Raw genomic sequence first — 21,056 nt, forward strand, 5'->3', positions numbered from 1 at the left:
CCATGGCTGTCAGCCAATCAGCATTCAGGGCTAGTACCAACCGGTTTATAATTAAGCAATAAGGCCCGAGGGGGTGTGGTATATGGCCAATAACCAGCAGAGCCGACCCACTTACTTAAAACTGCACTAGGACCCAACAGATTAAGAAAACACAGAGCCGGTGCAAGATATGGCTCCGAAAATTTACCTTAATCCAGGGATGAGAAATGCGTTGTATTCTGAATTGTCCCATTATCCCAACTACACGAAGAAGATTGAACTGCTAGTTTTCTAGCAGTTGTTTAATCTTCTCGGTGTAACAGTTGGAATAATGGTACAATTCGGAGTAAAACGCATTTCTCATTCCTGGATTGAGGTATGTTTTCCGAGCCATATCTAGCAATGGTGTCCCGCATTTTTCATACACGTGCTTCGCTTTTCAACTAGCTAAAAGCTAACTAGTTAGAGTATGTGTGTGTACTTCCGTTTGTACCACAGCACGGTAAAGCAACGCTCAAGTTGAAACTATTGAACTCATGCGGTACACAGAACGCACTGCAGCCTAGCGTGGCATCCCCAACGTAGCGCTGCGGACTGCTCCATTGACAATTAATGACTTCCGCCGGAATGCTGTCTCTGGGTTCCCTGCGGTGTTCGACCAAAGCGCCGGTTGCTACCGGGTACTCCACGCATGGAGACACATTACCAATATGATTGGATTATCTGGTCAGTTGAATGTGAAATAATTAGCTGGAAAGTGGAAGCTAGGTGCTGGCAATTTATTAGCTAAGCTATCTAGCAAGGTGGTTAGCTTTGTAGTTAAATAGCTAGCTAACTGGCTTGACAGTTTATGAACTTCAGTTTGTACCACCGCACTGTAAAGCGTGGTAAAGCAACGAACAAGTTCTACTAAGCTACACTACCAGTCAAAAGTTTGAACACACCTACTAATTCAAGGGTTTTTCTTTATTTTTACTATTTTTTACATTGTAGAATAATAGTGAAGACATCAAAACTATGAAATAACACATATGGAATCATGTAGTAACCAAAAAAGTGTTAAACAAATATAAATATATTTTATAGCTGGTTGAGAGAATGCCAACAGTGTGCAAAGCTGTCATCAAGGCAAAGGGTGGCTATTTGAAGAATCTCAAATATCAAATATATTTTGATTTAACACTTTGTTTGGTTACTCATTCAGAGGTGATATTTATATAACCCCATATTTTTGGCATATAACATATATACATACATTTCCATTCATTTTTTCAACTGGTACCTTCAGATGAGTCTTGTGAGGCCTCGTGTTTAGTGGCCTTGACACACTGTTAAGGCAAAATGGCACACCAGCAGCTCCTGAGCAATTCCACTGACTCTTCCATGAAAACAAACAAAGTGGGAATGGCCGGCAGGGATGTAGCTCAGTTGGTAGAGCATGGCGTTTGCAACGCCAGGGTTGTGGGTTCGATTCCCACGGGGGGCCAGTAGGAAAAAATAATAATGTATGCACTCTGTAAGTCGCTCTGGATAAGAGCATCTGCTAAATGACAAAAATGTAAATGTAAATGTTTTCTTGGCATTCATAATGTGTTTGTAATAAGAGCCTGTGAGTCATAAATAGAACAGAACATTTAGTCTTCACACCTGATCTGTGACAGAGCCTTGCATTCATTCAGAGGTGCAAAAACATAGAAAATGCAAAGTATTCATTTCACATGAACACTCATGTACTTCCAAAATGGTTATTAATTGACACACAGCGCAATGTAGTTTGAAACAGAGATTATTTTTGTTCTGTTTCTATTAAGAAATATTTCATTATTTCCAGTCAGAACACAGTACGCTCTCTGTTTCAACCCCAGAATGCTGTGTCATTGGCATTAGACTTTAACTTTGAGAGCTGAAAAGGTTAAGGACACTTAGTTGAATGTGTCCCTGAACAGTATTGCATGACTTTATAGGGAGAACAAAAACAAACAGGAAACGTGCAGAGCTGAATGTGCAGTGATGAGATCATCAATCCTTTGAGTGACATACACATTTGTCCTGCATGGTCAACTTTGGTTTCTGGTTCCTACTCCTACCATTCTAACTTTTTACCTCACTCTCACAACACACACATCCCTTATTGTCTTTCTCAGTGGCAGTTCTGACACTTTTGGTGACATTTTTGGTTGTTGAGGTTGCAGCGGCAGCCTCCGCTGGTGTCTCCCGGACCCTGAGGGGGAGCAAAGGCACCTCAGACCGGTAGCAGACAGACAGATGGGAAATCTCTGCATTAGAGGTGAGCAGTGGAACACAACCAGAGAGAGCAGAGCTTGACTGAATGTGACAGAGAGAGACAGGAGAGGCGGGCTCTTAACCCTGGCCCCCAGCGACGCCCTCTGGTGACCCAGCAGATCTCGGTGTGACAGACAGTGCAACGCAACCAATCACAACCCTCCTTTTTCTGCATGATGATGCTGCACTGAGGGCAGTGCATGGCCTCCCCGGAGAGGACCAGGGTCTGAGAAAGAGGGACAGTTTATACATGTTAATTTAACAGTTATTTTCTGTTAATATCATATGAGCAAAGTCTAACTACCTGAAAAACCTAACATTCCTTCCACTGGTCTTCAATGCTTGCTGAAATCGATCTACAGGTATAAAGTACATGTAACAAAGTGTCTGATTGTGTGTCACCTTCAGCAGATCTCTGGTTCTGCAGGCTGCTGAGTCGTTCTCAGCACGGGCTGTCAGTTCATCCTGGTACTGCTTACAGTCCATCTCTTCATGGATCGCCTGAGAGAGACAGACAGAGGGAAAGTAGAGAAGGACGTACACTACCAGTCAAAAGTTTGGACACACCTACTCATTCAAGGGTTTTTCTTTATTTTTACTATTTTCTACATTGTTAGAATAATAGTGAAGACATCAAAACTAGGAAATAACACATATGGAATCATGTAGTAACCAAAAAAAGTGTTAAACAAATCAAAATATATTTTATATTTGAGATTCTTCAAATAGCCACCCTTTGCCTTGATGACAGCTTTGCACACTCTTGGCACTCTCAACCAGCTTCACCTGGAATGCTTTTCCAACAGTCTTGAAGGAGTTCCCACATATGCTGAGCACTTGTTGGCTGCTTTTCCTTCACTCTGCCGTCCGACTCATCCCAAACCATCTCAGTTGGGTTGAGGTCGGGGGATTGTGGAGGCCAGGTCATCTGATGCAGCACTCCATCACTCTCCTTCTTGATAAAATAGCCCTTACACAGCCTGGAGGTGTGTTGGGTCATTGTCCTGTTGAAAAACAAATGATAGTCCCACTAAGCCCAAACCAGATGGGTTGGTGTATTGCTACAGAATGCTGTGGTAGCCATGCTGGTTAAGTGTGCCTTGAATTCTAAATAAAATCACAGACAGTGTCACCAGCAACGCACCCCCACCCCATAACACCTCCTCCATGCTTTACGTTGGGAACTACACATGAGGAGATCATCCGTTCACCCACACCGCGTCTCACAAAGACACGGCGGTTTGAACCAAAAATCTCAAATTTGGACTCCAGACCAAAGGACAAATTTCCACCGGTCTAATGTCCATTGCTCATGTTTCTTGGCCCAAGCAGGTCTCTTCTTATTGGTGTCCTTTAGTAGTGTCTTTGCAGCAATTCAACCATGAAGGTCTGATTCACACAGTCCCTTCTGAACAGTTGATGTTGTGTCTGTTACTTGAACTGTGAAGCAATTATTTGGCCTGCAATTTGAGGCTGGTAACTCTAATGAACTTATCCTCTGCAGCAGAGGTAACTCTGGGTCTTCCATTCCTGTGGCGGTCCTTATGAGAGCCAGTTTCATCATAGCGCTTGATGGTTTTTGCGACTGCACTTGAAGAAACTTTCAAAGTTCTTTAAATGTTCCGTATTGACTGACCTTCATGACTTAAAGAAATTATGGACTGTCGTTTCTCTTTACTTATTTGAGCTGTTCTTGCCATAATATGGACTTGGTCTTTTACAAAATAGGGCTATCTTCTGTATACCACCAGTTCCTTGTCACAACACAACTGATTGTCTCAAACGCATTAAGAAGGAAATACATTCCACAAATGAACTTTTAAGAAGGCACACCTGTTAATTGAAATGTATTCCAGGTGACTACCTCATGAAGCTGGTTGAGAGAATGCTAAGCGTGTGCAAAGCTGTCATCAAGGCAAAGGGTGGCTATTTGAAGAATCTCAAATATAAAATATATTTTGATTTATTTAACACTTTTTTGGTTACTACATGATTCCATGTGTTATTTCCTAGTTTTGATGTCTTCATTATTATTCTACAATGTAAAAAATAGTAAAAATAAAGAAAAACCCTTGAATGAGTAGGTGTGTCCAAACTTTTGACTGGTAGTGTATTTTCAAATCCATGGTGTTCGCAATCATTGGTGAATGTAAATGTGGTGTGTGTGTACCTTGCAGAGCAGGCAGTTGTGCTTGTTCCAGACGGGGCAGTGGAACACGTTGACTGTGTCCTCGTACACACACCATCCGGAGCAGTCTGGGCTGGCACAGTGGTAACTGCCCTCACAGCGAGACTCTGCCACAGACAAGCCTCTCTGCAGCCAGCGCTTGTACTCCTCTTCTGACACCAACTGGTAGGCAGGAAGGAATGGAAGATCAGAGGGGGGAGAGAGATTACTGATGTATTGTGGGTTGTCTGGTCTGCATTTGCCAGACATTAGGCAGTGTGTTATACAGAATGTCTATAAAATCCAATGTGCCATCTTGAGTAGCTAGTATGTTTATGTATACTGAACAAAAATAAAGGCAACATGTAAAGTGTTGGTCCCATGTTTCATGAGCTGAAATAAAAGATCCCAGATATTTTCCATATGCACAAAAAGCTTATATCTCTCAAATTTTGTGCACAAATTAGTTTAAATCCCTGTTAGTGAGCATTTCTCCTTTGCCAAGATAATCCATCCACCTGACAGGTGTGGCATATCAAGAAGCTGATTAAACAGCATAATCATTACACAGGTGCACCTTGTGCTGGGGACAATTAAAGGCCACTAAAATGTGCAGTTTTGTGACACAACACAATGCCACAGATGTCTCAAGTTTTGAGGGAGCGTGCAATTGGCATGCATGCTGACTGCAGGAATGTCCACCAGAGCTGTTGCCAGAGAATGTAATGTTCATTTCTCTACCATAAGCCGCCTTCAACGTCGTTTTAGAGAATTTGGCAGTATGTCCAACCGGCCTCACAACCGCAGACCACGTGTAACCACGGCAGGACATCCACATCCGGCTTCTTCACCTACGGGATCGTCTGAGACCAGCCACCTGGACAGCTGATTAAACTGAGGAGTATTTCTGTCTGTAATAAAGCCCTTTTGTGGGGAAAAACTCATTCTGATTGGCTGGGCCTGGCTTCCCAGTGGGTGGGCCTGGCTCCCAAGTGGGTGGGCCCTCCCAGGCCCACCCATGACCCATCCATAAATTAGGGCCTAATTCATTTATTTCAATTGACTGATTTCCTTATATGAACTGTAATTCAGCAAAATCATTAAAATTGTATATTTCTGTTCAGTTGAAGTTGGAAGTTTACATACACCTTAGCCAAATACATTTAAACTCAGTTTTTCACAATTCTTTACATTTAATCCTAGTAAAAATTCCCTGTCTTAGGTCAGTTAGGATCACCACTTTATTTTAAGAATGTGAAATGTCAGGATAATAGTAGAGAGAATGATTTATTTCAGCTTTTATTTCTTTCATCACATTCCCAGTGGGTCAGAAGTTTACATACACTCAATTAGTATTTGGTAGCATTGCCTTTAAATTGTTTAACTTGGGTCAAACGTTTCGGGTAGCCTTCCACAAGCTTCCCACAATAAGTTGGGTTCATTTTGGCCCATTCCTCCTGACAGAGTTGGTGTAACTGAGTGGCGCAGTGGTCTAAGGCACTGCATCGCAGTGCTAACTGTGCCACTAGAGATCCTGGTTCGAATCCAGGCTCTGTCGCAGCCGTCCGCGACCGGGAGACTCATGGGCGGCGCACAATTGGCCCAGCGTCGTCCAGGGTAGGGGAGGGAATGGCCGGCAGGGATGTAGCTCAGTTGATAGAGCATGGCGTTTGCAACGCCAGGGTTGTGGGTTCGTTTCCCACGGGGGGGCCAGTATAAAAAAAATAAAAATTATTCACTAACTGTAAGTCGCTCTGGATAAGAGCGTCTGCTAAATGACTAAAATGTAAAATGTAACCGAGTCAGGTTTGTAGGCCTCCTTGCTCGCACACGCTTTTTCAGTTCTGCCCACAAATGTTCTATAGGATTGAGGTCAGGGCTTTGTGATGGCCACTCCAATACCTTGACTTTGTTGTCCTTAAGCCATTTTGCCACAACTTTGGAAGTATGCTTGTGGTCATTGTCCATTTGGAAGACCCATTTGCGACCAAGCTTTAACTTCCTGACTGATGTCTTGAGATGTTGCTTCAATATATCCACATAATTTTCCTTCCTCATGATGCCATCTATTTTGTGAAGTGCACCAGTCCCTCCTGCAGCAAAGCACCCCCACAGCATGATGCTGCCATCCCCGTACTTCACTGTTGGGATGGTGTTCGTCGGCTTGCAAGCTACCCCTTTTTTCCTCCAAACATAACAATGGTCATTATGGCCAAACAGTTCTATTTTTGTTTCATCAGACCAGAGGACATTTCTCCAAAAAGTACGATCTTTGTCCCCATATGCAGTTGCAAACCATAGTCTGGCTTTTTTTATGGCGGTTTTGGAGCAGTAGCTTCTTCCTTGCTGAGCGGCCTTTCAGTTTATGTTCATATAGGACTCGTTTTACTGTGGATATAGATACTTTTGTACTTGTTTCCTCCAGCATCTTCACAAGGTCATTTGCTGTTGTTCTGGGATTGATTTGCACTTTTTGCACCAAAGTACGTTAATCTCTAGGAGACAGAACACTTTTCCTTCTTGAGTGGTATGATGGCTGCGTGGTCCCATGGTGTTTATACTTGCATACTATTGTTTGTACAGATGAACGTGGTACCTTCAGGCGTTTGGAAATTGCTCCCAAGGATGAACCAGACTTGTGGAGGTCTACAATTTATTTTCTGAGGTCTTGGCTGATTTCTTTTGATTTTCCCATGATGTCAAGCAAAGAGGCACTGAGTTTGAAGATAGGCCTTGAAATACATCCACAGGTACACCTCCAATTGTCTCAAATGATGTCAATTAGCCTATCAGAAGCTTCTAAAGCCATGACATAATTTTTAGGAATTTTCCACAGTCAACTTAGTGTATGTAAACTTCTGACCCACTGGAATTGTGATACTGTGAATTATAAGTGAAATAATCTGTCTGTAAACAATTGTTGGAAAAATTACTTGTGTCATGCACAAAGTAGATGTCGTAACCGACTTGCCAAAACTATAGTTTGTTATCAAGAAATTTGTGGAGTGGTTGAAAAACTAGTTTTAATGACTCCAACCTAAGTGAATGTAAACTTCCGACTTCAACTGTGTATAGATTAAGAAAATTATAGATTAAGAAGACAGTAATGTCGACTCACAGCTGCAGGGTGCAGTCACAGGCATGTGTCATCACGGTACGGACAGGCCACCTCCGGGTCCTCACACATCAGGACTACTGAGCGCAGGCAATCTCTGTGAACAACAACAACAACATACTTATTCCATATCTGCATAAGCATCTCATCCTCCCTCACCCACGCCCCTCTTGCACTTGCTGAATTCCATATCCACCCAAGACAATTCTTGTAGAAAGAAAGAATCCGATGGGTGTAAGCAATGTGATGTTATAGCTGCTTAGCAGCTCTCTGGCAGGCTAAGTGGAGTTTCCACCACATTGCTAACACCGCTCCAATGCTTTCAGATCAGCTAAAGTGTCTAGGGGTAGGGTCACTAGGACTGTGGCAGTCACGAATTTCATCAGCCGGTGATTGTCAAGCAAATAACTGTCAGTCTCACGTAATTGACTGTTAATTAACATAAACACATTTAGCATCTCCTGGCTTCCACACATAGCCTACAAGCCACTGATGCAGACCTTTGGAACACCTACACTTAAAAAAAGTCTAATAAATCCATGTAATATAGCCTACACCTTCACAATAAATCCATTATTTGTTTTAGACCTGTCTAAAGAAACATTATATGAAGAAAATGTAGTCTATTTCAGAAGAACATAATAGCATACTCTGAGTTGTCCTTATGTTAGGCCCTGATCTGGCTATGCCATTTGGCTGTTGGCTACACTAGGTCATTTAGCAGACAAGATTTGCATAGAATTCCGTGGCATTATTTTATATTATTTTATAGTATGAAGAATACAATTGAACATAGCTGAATAAAATATAAAGGATATTTTCTCCAAATGATTTGAGGGAGTGCGCACATGCGGCTATTCTGTGTTGAGCGGTTAACAAAGAAATAGATACTCCTATATGCTTAATTTAGAGTTATTAATGTAACTTCAGTTGTTCTACAAATGTTGGGCTATATATTTTGATTTTTAATACATTCTAAGGCTGCATGATGCGACTAATGATGATTTGAAAAAAGTTGCATGAAAGGCAAGAGACTGCTTTGTTTTTTGTGCAGGCTGTACACACTACATCAGTCTCTCATTCACAATTTGACAAGTACTTGATAATGCCTCGATTTTTCCCGGCTGCATCCCCTTTGTGTGGCCATAATGCACCCAAAATAAATCCATGCCTTTTGCAGCCCTTCTCCCTGAGTGCTGCCCGCTCCGAAGCACCTCTCATCTCACTCGCACGGCTCTCCATCACATGATCAGGTCTTTCTCACAGGCTACAAGTGAAGACAGACAAATCAGGGACGCAACTGCGTGCGTCCTTATTCACTGGACCTTTAACTCCGGATTCATCGCTACTAGCTGGCTACAACAAAACGGACGCTGTGGTCTGGCTAATCAACCTGAGCTAGGCCCATCTCCCGGCTATCTACCTCTCTATCAACCGGACGGGACCACATAGTATTGACACGGAGCCCCGCCGATCCTACACGACAGGTCTGCCGACGAAATCGTCTGATGTGGTTACGACGTAACCACGAAGATTCCATCCATCTGCTAGCCCTGGCCCGTTAGCACACGCTTACTCACTAAACTGAACTAGCTACTGAACTAGCTACTTGCTATTAGCCACAGCTAGCAGTGTTTCACCCAGAACATTTGATTTTTTTCCCGCGGGATTAATTTTAATCACTGGACTTTGATCACCGGATATTCGCCAGTCAGCACTGCGCTGTTATCGACCCAGAACATATCAGTTTTTCCGCCGGAATCACTGGACCTTTAACTCCGGATTCTTCGCTACCAGCTGGCTACAACAAAACGGACGTAGCACACGCTAGCCGTGGCCTCTTACTCACTAGCACTTCACCACCGGACCTTATGATAACTCAGCTATACAGCTGATATCTGCTGGACTGTTCCTTTTTACGGTACTACATCCTGTTTATGTTTAGCCTCAGCCCAAACATGGTTAGTTTATTGTTGTTTCGGTTATTTCTAATTGTACTATATCACTGTAGACCCCCAGCCTAGCTAAACCAGCCTTAGTTAGCTCCTTTGTCCCTCCACCCATACACTCAGAGACCGACTCAATTGATGCCTCTAGAGATACTATCTCTTTCAGTGTTACCCAACGCTTAGGTTTACCTCCACTTTACTCATATCCTTCCATATCCTTGTCTGTACATAATGCCCTGAATCTTTTCTATAACACCCGAAATCTGCCCCCTTTATTCTATGTACCCAACGCACTAGAAGACCAGTTCTTAAAGCCTTTAGCCGTATCCTTATTCTAGTCCTCCTCTGTTCCTCTGGTGATGTAGAGGCTAACCCAGGCCCTGTAGCCCCCAGTATCACTCCTACTCCCCAGGAGCTATCATTTGTTGACTTCTGTAATCGCAAAAGTCTTGGTTTCTTGCACATAAATATCAGAAGTCTACTTCCTAAGTTTGAGTTATTCACTGCGTTAGCACACTCTGCTAACCCTGATGTTCTAGCAGTGTCTGAATCCTGGCTCAGGAAGGCCACCAAAAATTCTGAAATTTCCATCCCCAACTATAACATTTTCCGTCTAGATAGAACTGCCAAAGGGGGTGGAGTTGCAATCTACTGTAGAGATAGCCTGCAGAGCTCTATCATACTATCCAGGTCTGTGCCCAAACAGTTTGAGCTTCTACTTCTAAAAATCCACCTTTCCAGAAATAAGTCTCTCACTGTTGCCGCTTGCTACAGACCCCCCTCAGCCCCCAGCTGTGCCCTGGACACCATATGTGAATTGATTGCCCCCATTTATCCTCTGAGTTTGTACTGCTTGGTGACCTAAATTGGGATATGCTTAATACCCCAGCCATCCTACAATCCAAGCTAGATGCCCTCAACCTCACGCAAATTATCAACGAACCTACCAGGTACAACCCTAAATCCTTAAACATGGGTACCCTCATAGATATCATCCTGACTAACATACCCTCTAAATACACCTCAGCTGTCTTCAACCAGGATCTCAGCGATCACTGCCTTATTGCCTGCGTCCGTAACGGGTCCGCGGTCAAACAACCACCCCTCATCACTGTCAAACGCTCCCTAAAACACTTTAGCGAGGAGGCCTTCCTAATTGACCTGGCCCAGGTATCCTGGATGGATATAGATCTCATTCCGTCAGTAGAGGATGCCTGGTTGTTCCTTAAAAGTAATTTCCTCTCAATCTTAAATAAACATGCCCCATTCAAAAAATACAGAACTAAGAACCGATATAGCCCCTGGTTCTCCTCAGACTTGACTGCCCTTGACCAGCACAAAAACATCCTGTGGCGTACAGCATTAGCATCAAATAGCCCCGCGATATGCAACTTTTCAGGGAAGTTAGGAACCAATATACACAAGCAGTCAGGAAAGCAAAGGCTAACTTTTTCAAACAGAAATTTGCATCCTGTAGCACTAACTCCAAAAAGTTTTGGGACACTGTAAAGTCCATGGAGAATAAGAGCACTTCCTCCCAGCTGCCCACTGCACTGAGGCTAGGAAACACTATCACCACCGATAAATCTACAATAATCGAGAATTTCAACAAGCATTTTGCTACAGCTGGCCATGCTTTCCATCTGGCTACCACTAACCCGCCACCAACTCTGCACCCTCTGCTGCAACTTGCCCATGCCCCCCCGCTTCTCCTTCACACAAATTCAGACAGCTGATGTTTTGAAAGCGCTGCAAAATCTGGACCCCTACAAATCAGCTGGGCTAGACAATCTGGACCCTTTCTTCCTAAAACTAGCTGCCGAAATTGTCGCAACCCCCTATTACTAGTCTGTTCAACCTCTCTTTCATAACGTCTGAGATCCCCAGAGATTGGAAAGCTGCCGCGGTCATCCCCCTCTTCAAAGGGGGGTGACACTCTAGATCCAAACTGCTACAGACCTATATCCATCCTGCCCTGCCTTTCAAAGTATTCGAAAGCCAAGTTAATAAACAGATCATCGACCATTTCGAATACCACCGTACCTTCTCCGCTATGCAATCCGGTTTCCGAGCTGGTCACGGGTGCACTTCAGCCACGCTCAAGGTCCTAAACGATATTATAACCGCGATTGATAATAGACAGTACTGTGCAGCCGTCTTCATCGACCTGGCCAAGGCTTTCGACTCTGTCAACCACCGCATTCTTATTGGCAGACTAAATAGCCTTGGTTTCTCAAATGACTGCCTCGCCTGGTTCACCAACTACTTCTCAGATAGAGTTCAGTGTGTCAAATCGGGAGGGCCTGTTGTCTGGACCTATGGCAGTCTCTATGGGGGTGCCACAGGGTTCAATTCTTGGGCCGACACTTTTCTCCGTGTATATCAATGATGTCGCTCTTGCTGCTGGTGACTCTCAGATCCACCTCTACGCAGACGACACCATTTTGTATACATCTGGCCCTTCATTGGACACTGTGTTAACAAACCTCCAAACGAGCTTCAATGCCATACAACAATCCTTCAGTAGCCTTCAACTGCTCTTAAACACTAGTAAAACTAAATGCATGCTTTTCAATCGAACGCTGCTAGCACCCGCCCACCCGACTAGAATCACCACTCTCGACGGGTCTGACCTAGAGTATGTGGACAACTACAAATATCTAGGTGTCTGGTTAGACTGTAAACTCAACTTCCAGACTCACATAAAGAATCTCCAATCCAAAGTTAAATCTAGAATCGGCTTCCTATTTCGCAACAAAGCCTCCTTCACTCATGCTGCCAAACATGCCCTCGTAAAACTGACTATCTACCGATCCTTGACTTCGGCGATGTCATTTATAAAATAGCCTCCAACACTCTACTCAGCAAATTGGATGTAGTCTATCACAGTGCCATCCGTTTTGTCTCCAAAGCCCCATACACTACCCACCACTGTGACCTGTACGCTCTTGTTGGCTGGTCCTCACTACATGTTCGTCGTCAAACCCACTGGCTCCAGGCCATCTATAAATCACTGCTAGGCAAATCCCCGCCTTATCTTAGCTCATTGGTCACCATAGCAGCACCCACCCGTAGTCTGCGCTCCAGCAGGTATATCTCACTGGTCATTCCCAAAGCCAACACCTCCTTTGGCCGCCATTCCTTCCAGTTCTCTGCTGCCAATGACTGGAACGAATTGCAAAAATCTCTGAAGCTGGAGACTCTTATCTCCCTCAATAACTTTAAGCATCAGTTGTCAGAGCACCTTACCGATCACTGCACCTGTACACAGCCCATCTGAAATTAGCCCACCCAACTACCTCATCCCTATATTGCTATTTAATTTGCTCTTTTGCACCCCAGTATCTCTATTTGCACATAATCTCTTGCACATCTAGCATTCCAGTGTTAATACTATTGTAATTATTCTGCACTATAGCCTATTTATTGCCTTACCTCCATAACTTGCTACATTTGCACACACTGTATATATATTTTCTGTTGTATTTCTGTTGTATTTCTGACTTTATGTTTTTTTTTTACCCCATATGTAACTCTGTGTTGTTTTTGTTGCACTACTTTGCTTTGTCTTGGCCAGGTCGCAGTTGTAAATGAGAACCTGTTCTCAACTGGCTTACCTGGTTAAATAAAGGTGAAATAAAAATTAATAAAAAATTCAATTCCGAGGTGCATATTGAAGATATTGGAAGAACTGTCCGCAAGATGAGTAGGCCTAACGAAAAGCAAAAGCACTAGCCTATGTCAATCTACTATCCCCCATAGTGCAAAAGTTGACCTATTCTATTCTGTGTGAGAAATAAATATTCCAAACATAGTCTGGGACAGTTGTGGGACGCGATACATCCCAAATTAACACAACCACTAGCATCAAAAAAACTATTTTACGCAATGAAGCAACAGATTAGAACATTTAGCTTAAAATGCTGATAAACTATTAGGCTATTTCTTATATAGTATAGGCTATAAGCGCGAATGTTCCATTAGTGGGAAAACACCGTTATCAAAAGTGACCACAAATGCGATTATGCATGGATTGCTTTTATTATAAAGGTGGATTTTTATGGTGAAAATTCTCTTCCCCAAACTTGAAACTCTCGCCCTAAGTTATTTGGCCACTTTAGCTTCGATACAAACTTTATCAAAACATATAGGCCTATGGGCTAGGCTACATGAGGTGTGCAACTATGATTAGAAAAAGTCACAAAAAAAGGGCATTGTTTCTTGCCTTAAGGTGGGCATCATTCACAAGTGATAATATATAATTCACAAGTGATAGGCTAATACTGTCACCCATCAGACTATTCTTGATTTAATCTTGTCTTTACATATACTAAATAATATATGTGTGAAATTCGTTTTGATTTAGAATGGACCATTATCATTCACCTGTCTCGAAACAGGGGCAGCGGGAAAAAATATATCTAATCTATGCACTTAAATAGCGAATGGAGGACACTTTTCCTGTGGTTCATTTTCATGCCAGCCAGGTAGGCTATACTCCTGTTGTAAAGAGAAGCAATGTGCTTAATATTAGGAAAGTTGAGAAATAAATATAGTAGGTCTAGCCTATAGAAAGCTGATGGGATCTTCCTCTATTTAATAGAGGCCATCACTCTGTTTTCTCGTGCAATTGCATAACCTATAGAAATGTTATGCAACATGAGCTCATGGGCACTCATGAAGTGTTTGATTAGATTTTCGATCACATTTGCATTGATGTCAGAGTGATTAGAGGGACAATAGAGTGCTGAGTACCAGGCCATTAGTGACTGGCAGTTAGTAAGTTTGGTAGGCTACTAATGACCATCAGCAGCATCAGAGCTTGGAGAAGCCTAATTACCGTGACTAAACGGTCATGTGGAATTTGACTGCCATCATTACATTTAAATTCTAGGGGTAGGGTCACTAAGGTGTGTGTATTATCATGACTCGTGACCGCCGGTGTGGCGGTAATACGGTCACCACAACAGCCCTAGGTAGGGGCACTAGGGTCACTAGGGGTAGGGTCACTAGGAGTAGGGTCACTAGGGTCACTAGGTGTAGGGTCACTAGGAGTAGGGTCACTAGGGATAGGGTCACTAGGGGTAGGGTCACTAGGAGTAGGGTCACTAGGGGTAGGGTCACTAGGGGTAGGGTCACTAGGGATAGGGTCACTAGGGGTAGGGTCACTAGGAGTAGGGTCACTAGGAGTAGGGTCACTTGGAGTAGGGTCACTAGGAGTAGGGTCACTAGGGATAGGGTCACTAGGGGTAGGGTCACTAGGGTCACTATGAATAGGGTCACTAGGGGTAGGGTCACTAGGGTCACTAGGAGTAGGGTCACTAGGGGTAGGGTCACTAGGGGTAGGGTCACTAGGAGTAGGGTCACTAGGAGTAGGGTCACTTGGAGTAGGGTCACTAGGAGTAGGGTCACTAGGGATAGGGTCACTAGGGGTAGGGTCACTAGGGTCACTATGAATAGGGTCACTAGGGGTAGGGTCACTAGGGTCACTAGGAGTAGGGTCACTAGGGGTAGGGTCACTAGGGATAGGGTCACTAGGGTCACTATGAGTAGGGTCACTAGGGATAGGGTCACTAGGAGTAGGGTCACTAGGGGTAGGGTTACTAGGAGTAGGGTTACTAGGGGTAGGGTTACTAGGGTCACTAGGAGTAGGGTCACTAGGGGTAGGGTCACTAGGGTCAATAGGGGTAGGGTCAATAGGGGTAGGGTCACTAGGGATAGGGTCACTAGGGGTAGGGTCACTAGGGGTAGGGTCACTAGGGGTAGGGTCACTAGGGTCACTAGGAGTAGGGTCACTAGGAGTAGGGTCACTAGGGATAGGGTCACTAGGGGTAGGGTCACTAGGGGTAGGGTCACTAGGGTCACTAGGGGTAGGGTCACTAGGGGTAGGGTCACTAGGAGTAGGGTCACTAGGGGTAGGGTCACTAGGGGTAGGGTCACTAGGAGTAGGGTCACTAGGGGTAGGGTCACTAGGGGTAGGGTCACTAGGGGTAGGGTCACTAAGGTGTGTGTGTTACCTGCAGAAACAGTGGAGACACTCTCTGAGCAGGACTCCTTCCCCAGGCTGTAAGTCCAGGTAACAGATCATCCAGTTCACAGCCTCTGGGTTGGGCACCAGGTCCATCCCATCTAGCATCATCAGCTCTGCTTCTCTAGCCTGGGGTGGTGGGGATCCACAACATACAACACACATGTTAAACACTCACAATGTAAACACACGTACACACACCACACATCATTCACACACACGACAATTAACACACTGGCATTCATTTTGTTCAAAAAAGCATTTTATTTGCTTGCTTAATTACAGTTAAATACACATTTTAATTGCAATAACATGGGTGTTATTTTGTTTTACTTTCAGTCAAAATGTAATTTTTTATTCATTATTAATTAAATTGTGCATTTTGAGACTTAACACATTGAAAACAAACAGCCATTGAAGTTTTGAACTTCATGACCCAGACTGCAACAAACAGGAACAGAGTGGGCAACACAGCAGAGTTGTTTTCCTTCTCTGAAACGGTAGGTTTCAACTGGTTGGCACACACTGAGCAAACATGGCCTATATGGACTTGCAGTACAGTTACATAATTTATTACAAACATGCAAAATAGCAGCTTTAGTGATGTCCTATATAAAAAGATTTCAACATAACATAGCCATACACATTTTTATTTTGCTTAAACATCCAGTATTTGTATCAAACAATGTCAGGTGGTAGGCAGCCACAATGCTGTCCTATGTAATGTACAGTCACTGAGGTTCTGTCATAAGACAAATGACTACTGCTCAGTAGCTTGAGTGAGTGCATAGGTTGAAGAGAATGTTACAGTATGTTACAGTTGCAAAATATAGAAAGTGTGTTTATCAGTTAGTCAGTCTCTTTCTGTGATGATATGTGGAGTGTGTCTTAGTTAGTCAGTCTCTTTCTGTGATGATACATGGAGTGTGTCTTAGTTAGTCAGTCTCTTTCTGTGATGATACGTGGAGTGTGTGTATCAGTTAGTCAGTCTCTTTCTGTGATGATATCAGTAGTCCTGGTCTAAGTCTACCAGTAGTGAGTCATTTTGAGCACCTGCTCCCCTCAGCTCCTCTCTTCTCCCTTCCTCCTTCAAAAAACAAAGAGACAGAAGAGAAGAGAGTCAGCCTTGGAGCCCAGCCTACCATCCCTGGTCGTCTCAACTCGTCCTCAGCTCTTACATCCATCCTACTAAGCCTGCCTTTTCCTTAATAAACTACACACTGTTTTTACTGTCAACTGTGTGTGCATGTCTGCATCAGAGGGTCCTACCTGTCCTGTTGGCACGGTCTGACAGCTTGCATCACCTGCTGTATGCACTATTTTAATGTGTTTACGTGCATGAGTGAGGGAGTGTGTGGGTGTGTGTCTGTCTGAGCATAAAACCATCCTACCTGCTGGTGCTGTCGGACGGCTTCTTTCTCCTGCTGTATGCGGCGGAGCTCCAGAGGGTCTGGTTTGTAGCTCCCAGGAACAGTATAGCTCTCTGGACGGTCTGTACTGCAGATCTCACAGCCAGGCCGCGTGGGCTTGTTTATGTACGTGCAAGAGGGGCAGGCCCAACCCTGAGACACACAGCGAGACGGTCTTTACAGGTGTGTAGGTGGATACCTACTGTATGTCAACTTACAGCATCTAGGTATGTATCAGTTATGTTATGAGGGTGACATCGTTATTCAATTATTACCAAGGGGTATTGTACAGAGCTTGTGTGTACCTGAGGGCCTGATTTCTTGGGGGTAAGTGCATCATTGAGTTGTGGCATCTCCAGGTTGAGGAGGTATTTGATTTCACTGATGTTCAGCCTCTCTGCCCCTGCTCCATTCGGCCCTGTTCCATTTGAACCTACAGGGACAGGAACAACGCTTGGTCAGGGTGCCAACAATGGGTCCTTCTGTCAATGGTGTGTTTGTGTTTGTGCTTAGCAGTCTCACCCATGCTGCTGTGGCTCAGTCTGGGTGGCAGGGTGCTGTAAACCCTCCAGTCCTGGGATGTAGGGCCATTTCTGGGGGGCCCGGGAGGAGGGGTAGCGGGGGTGAGGAGGGTACTCTCCTGGTCCTGCTGGAGCAGCTGCCGTGTGAGGCGGGCGTGGCGGGCGGAGAGGAGGTACAGGAAGGCCGTGTCCCCGTCTCTGCGCACCCCATATGATGCCAGAGAGCGCTGCTCAGCACACAGACACTGGCCGATCACCCAGCGCTGCACCCGCGGATGGAAGCCATACTCCAGGAATACCTAGGAGACAGAGGGAGAGACAGAAAGGTCCAAATAAACAAAGACAGAAAGTAGGTTTACATAATGTTAAAAATATTTTATAGCTAAATACTTTTATGGAGAACTGAATTTAAATTCAAACTTTAAAAAATTGAAAAATCTTGTTTAAGCTGTTCAGACTGACCTGCTGTTTGAGTATTGCGATGGTCGTGTGGGGGAGGACTTTCACCGTGACACAACAGGAAGATGAAGAATCCTCAACCACTACAGCCAAGCTTTCACAGAAAGATACAATCGTCATCAACTCCTAAAATATGCATTTCCTGTCCTACAAAGTTATATTCTGAATTCTTCAATAATTGTATCTTCTTCTACCCAGTAGCTGTCGTGCTCTTAACCCTCTCACCTAACCTCTGTGTCTCCGTAGCTCCTCTCAGAGGGCTGGATCTTCAGCCCTGCCTGCTGATGAGCCAGGGTGGCAGCGTAGATGGAGGCCGCCTGGATGTCACCAGCCTCGATGGCTCTGGTCAGGTCAGCACACATCTCCTCTACAGACCAGTGGACACAAGGAAGAAACCGAGAGGCAGGGACAGTGAGCAATTGAAAAGGGTAGAAACTACGCCTATACACTACAGTACACAAAACCACTTAAGTATTCTCATGAAGCATAAAAATGCAACAGAATGACGGGCAGTGCTTTTTGTTCGGTCATTCTGTTACCAAATGTTGCATCTGGACTGTTCTTTAAGTAAATCTGTTTTTGTACAATTTTCCGTTGAAATTATTGAAAGTTGTCCTTGTGCATAGAGTTGTATGGTTTGTCTAACTTTGCAATCATTGGTTTTTGTTTGGCATACATTTTAAAGTGAAAAATTTGAGTCTCATCTTAATTCTGTTAACGTGGAATTGCCCATAATGCAACCATATTGTATAGGGCTACCTGTGCGTGGTAAGGCACTGGAGATGGGCATCTCAAAGGCCTCTAGAGGCAGCTGTCTGTCATCGGTGGGAGGGCTGTCTGCCACTGAGGGGTCAGGAGAGGAGGAGATAGAGGACTCTGGTTATTAGAGCACAGGAAGAGAATTCAGTGGACAAACAGGTCAGAGAGAATAGAGATCGGTGGCGACTGACCCCTTTGTGCCTCTCTGAGTGATGACATCACCACGGTGGCCCACTCCTGAGCCTCCTGCTGGCAGTGGAAGTTGAAGCTGATGTGGTCATGAGGGGGCATGGCCAAACTCAGCTCGTGGCATTTTGCCGACTTCACCTCATAGCGTAGCAACCTCAGGTCAAACTCTGCAATGGACTGGAAGACATGAAGGGGGAGAGAGAAGAAGAGTGATGCTCATTTTATCACACACTGAAATAGGCCGCCTACCACTGTTTATTCTCTGGTAGTATAATGACTGTAGTTCTAGTACTGATGTCATGTTGTTGCTCTATTTTGGAAGAGATCGATTGGACAGCACAGCAGCAAGGTACAGCCTATAAACCTTGTGGGAATGTTTGATGACAAGAATGTAGTTCAACTATTTGTTGAACTATAAATGATCTGTTTCAAATAGCTCTCTGACAGTTCAATGAATGCCTGTCAAAAGTAACCATGAGACCAGACCAGGAGTAATGTAATAGTGTAGTGACAAAACCCTCTGTACATCCATGCCTGCCTGCTTCGTAATAAATAAACATCACGATCTCTTACCACACTCCGACCCGTTGTTCTGCTAGTGTCCCGTAGCATGAGACGGTATTCCCCGGACTTCCAGGGGTCCATACAGAGCTGGAGACGGAGTGACTCATCACCTGCCCCTGGAAGACACACCGGCCGAATATCAGAATGGCAAACTGATACCCGTACAGACATCAAGACGGTATGGCAGCCAGTTTGTGAGGCCCCATAGCCTGGGATAGATGAGGACGGGACCGGCGAAGGGGTGTGAGTAGTCCATCCGCCTGAGCTCAGCGACATTCCACCGACAGCCTCATGCGGTGTTTGGAGACGTCAAGAAACTGTTCCCGGAGTGTTTACCACCACCCCAATATTGCCAGCAGCGATTGTTGTTAATATTCCCATAAAAATATAAATTTCATCGTAGTCCCTTAATTTACCAAGCTCACAACAATAGGGAATGAGGAACGACCAGGAAGCAAGTTCTCTCTCTGTGGCACTGTTTGACCACAGACAGAACAATGAGGCAGATATTTTACCGGATGTATAAATGTGAAGCATCCGATTTGCGTTTCCACTCACTACCAAATATGGTGATGAGAGGAATTCCAGTGGCCGGCAGTGGGAGACGATGAAGCGAGATGTGTTTTTGCCGACGTTCTGCAAATTTACTCATCGATTAAACATTTCATCTCCATACAGTTGTCGGTTTCCAGAACTAGAATCTGTAACAAACATAGTGGACTGCGTTGTGTAGACTTTGCCAAAGTAAAAACAAATAAGCATTGCAACGTGTAGCTCAGTTGGTAGAGCATGGCGCTTGCAACGCCAGGGTTGTGGGTTCGATTCCCACGGGGGGCCAGTATGAAAAATGTATGCACTCACTAACTGTAAGTCGCTCTGGATAAGAGCGTCTGCTAAATGACTAAAATGTAAATGTAAATGTCGGAGTGCAAGGGCGAATTGAGTTACTGCACACGCGCACTTCAGAGTAGGCGTTCCCTAGAGGAAATATGCAAATAAATGCTAGAACGCGCCAATAGGATCTCACTAGCTCGTCCTTGGCTCTGCCCACATCCTTGCTTGTTCTGCTCACTATGATTAATTTGCTCCCATTGGAAACGACAGGCTATGGTCTATCTTGGGTTAGTTATAAACATTTGGCTGTCAATTAAATTTTAATGGCTTTATTGGCATGGGAAACATATGTTAACATTGCCAAAGCAAGTGAAGTAGATAGTAAACAAAAGTGAAAAAACAATAAATATTAACAGTAAACATCACACTCAGAAGTTCCAATAGAATAAAGACATTTCAAATGTAATAGTAATTATATATACAGTGTTGTAAGAATGTGCAAATAGTATAAAGTACAAATGGGAAAATAAATAAACATAAATATGGGTTGTATTTACAATGGTGTTTGTTCTTCACTGGTTGCCCTTTTCTTGTGGCAACCGGTCACAAATCTTGCTGCTGTGATGGCACACTGTGGCATTTCACCCAGTAGATAAGGGAGTTTATCAAAATTGGGTTTGTTTTCAAATTATTTGTGGATCTGTGTAATCTGAGGCAAATATGTGTCTCTAATATGGTCATACATTTGGCAGGAGGTTATGAAGTGCAGCTCAGTTTCCACCTCATTTTGTGGGCAGTGT

General features: G+C 44.1%; 1 pseudogene; it reads right to left on the reverse strand.

Moving 5' to 3' along the window:
- Window positions 1-1,480: 1,480 nt before the first annotated feature.
- LOC121549869 lies at window positions 1,481-19,919 on the reverse strand (annotated as a pseudogene).
- Between the last annotated feature and the right edge of the window lie 1,137 nt (window positions 19,920-21,056).

Source organism: Coregonus clupeaformis, chromosome 34 (assembly GCF_020615455.1).
Source record: "Coregonus clupeaformis isolate EN_2021a chromosome 34, ASM2061545v1, whole genome shotgun sequence".
In the NCBI taxonomy this organism is placed as follows: Eukaryota; Metazoa; Chordata; class Actinopteri; order Salmoniformes; family Salmonidae; genus Coregonus; species Coregonus clupeaformis.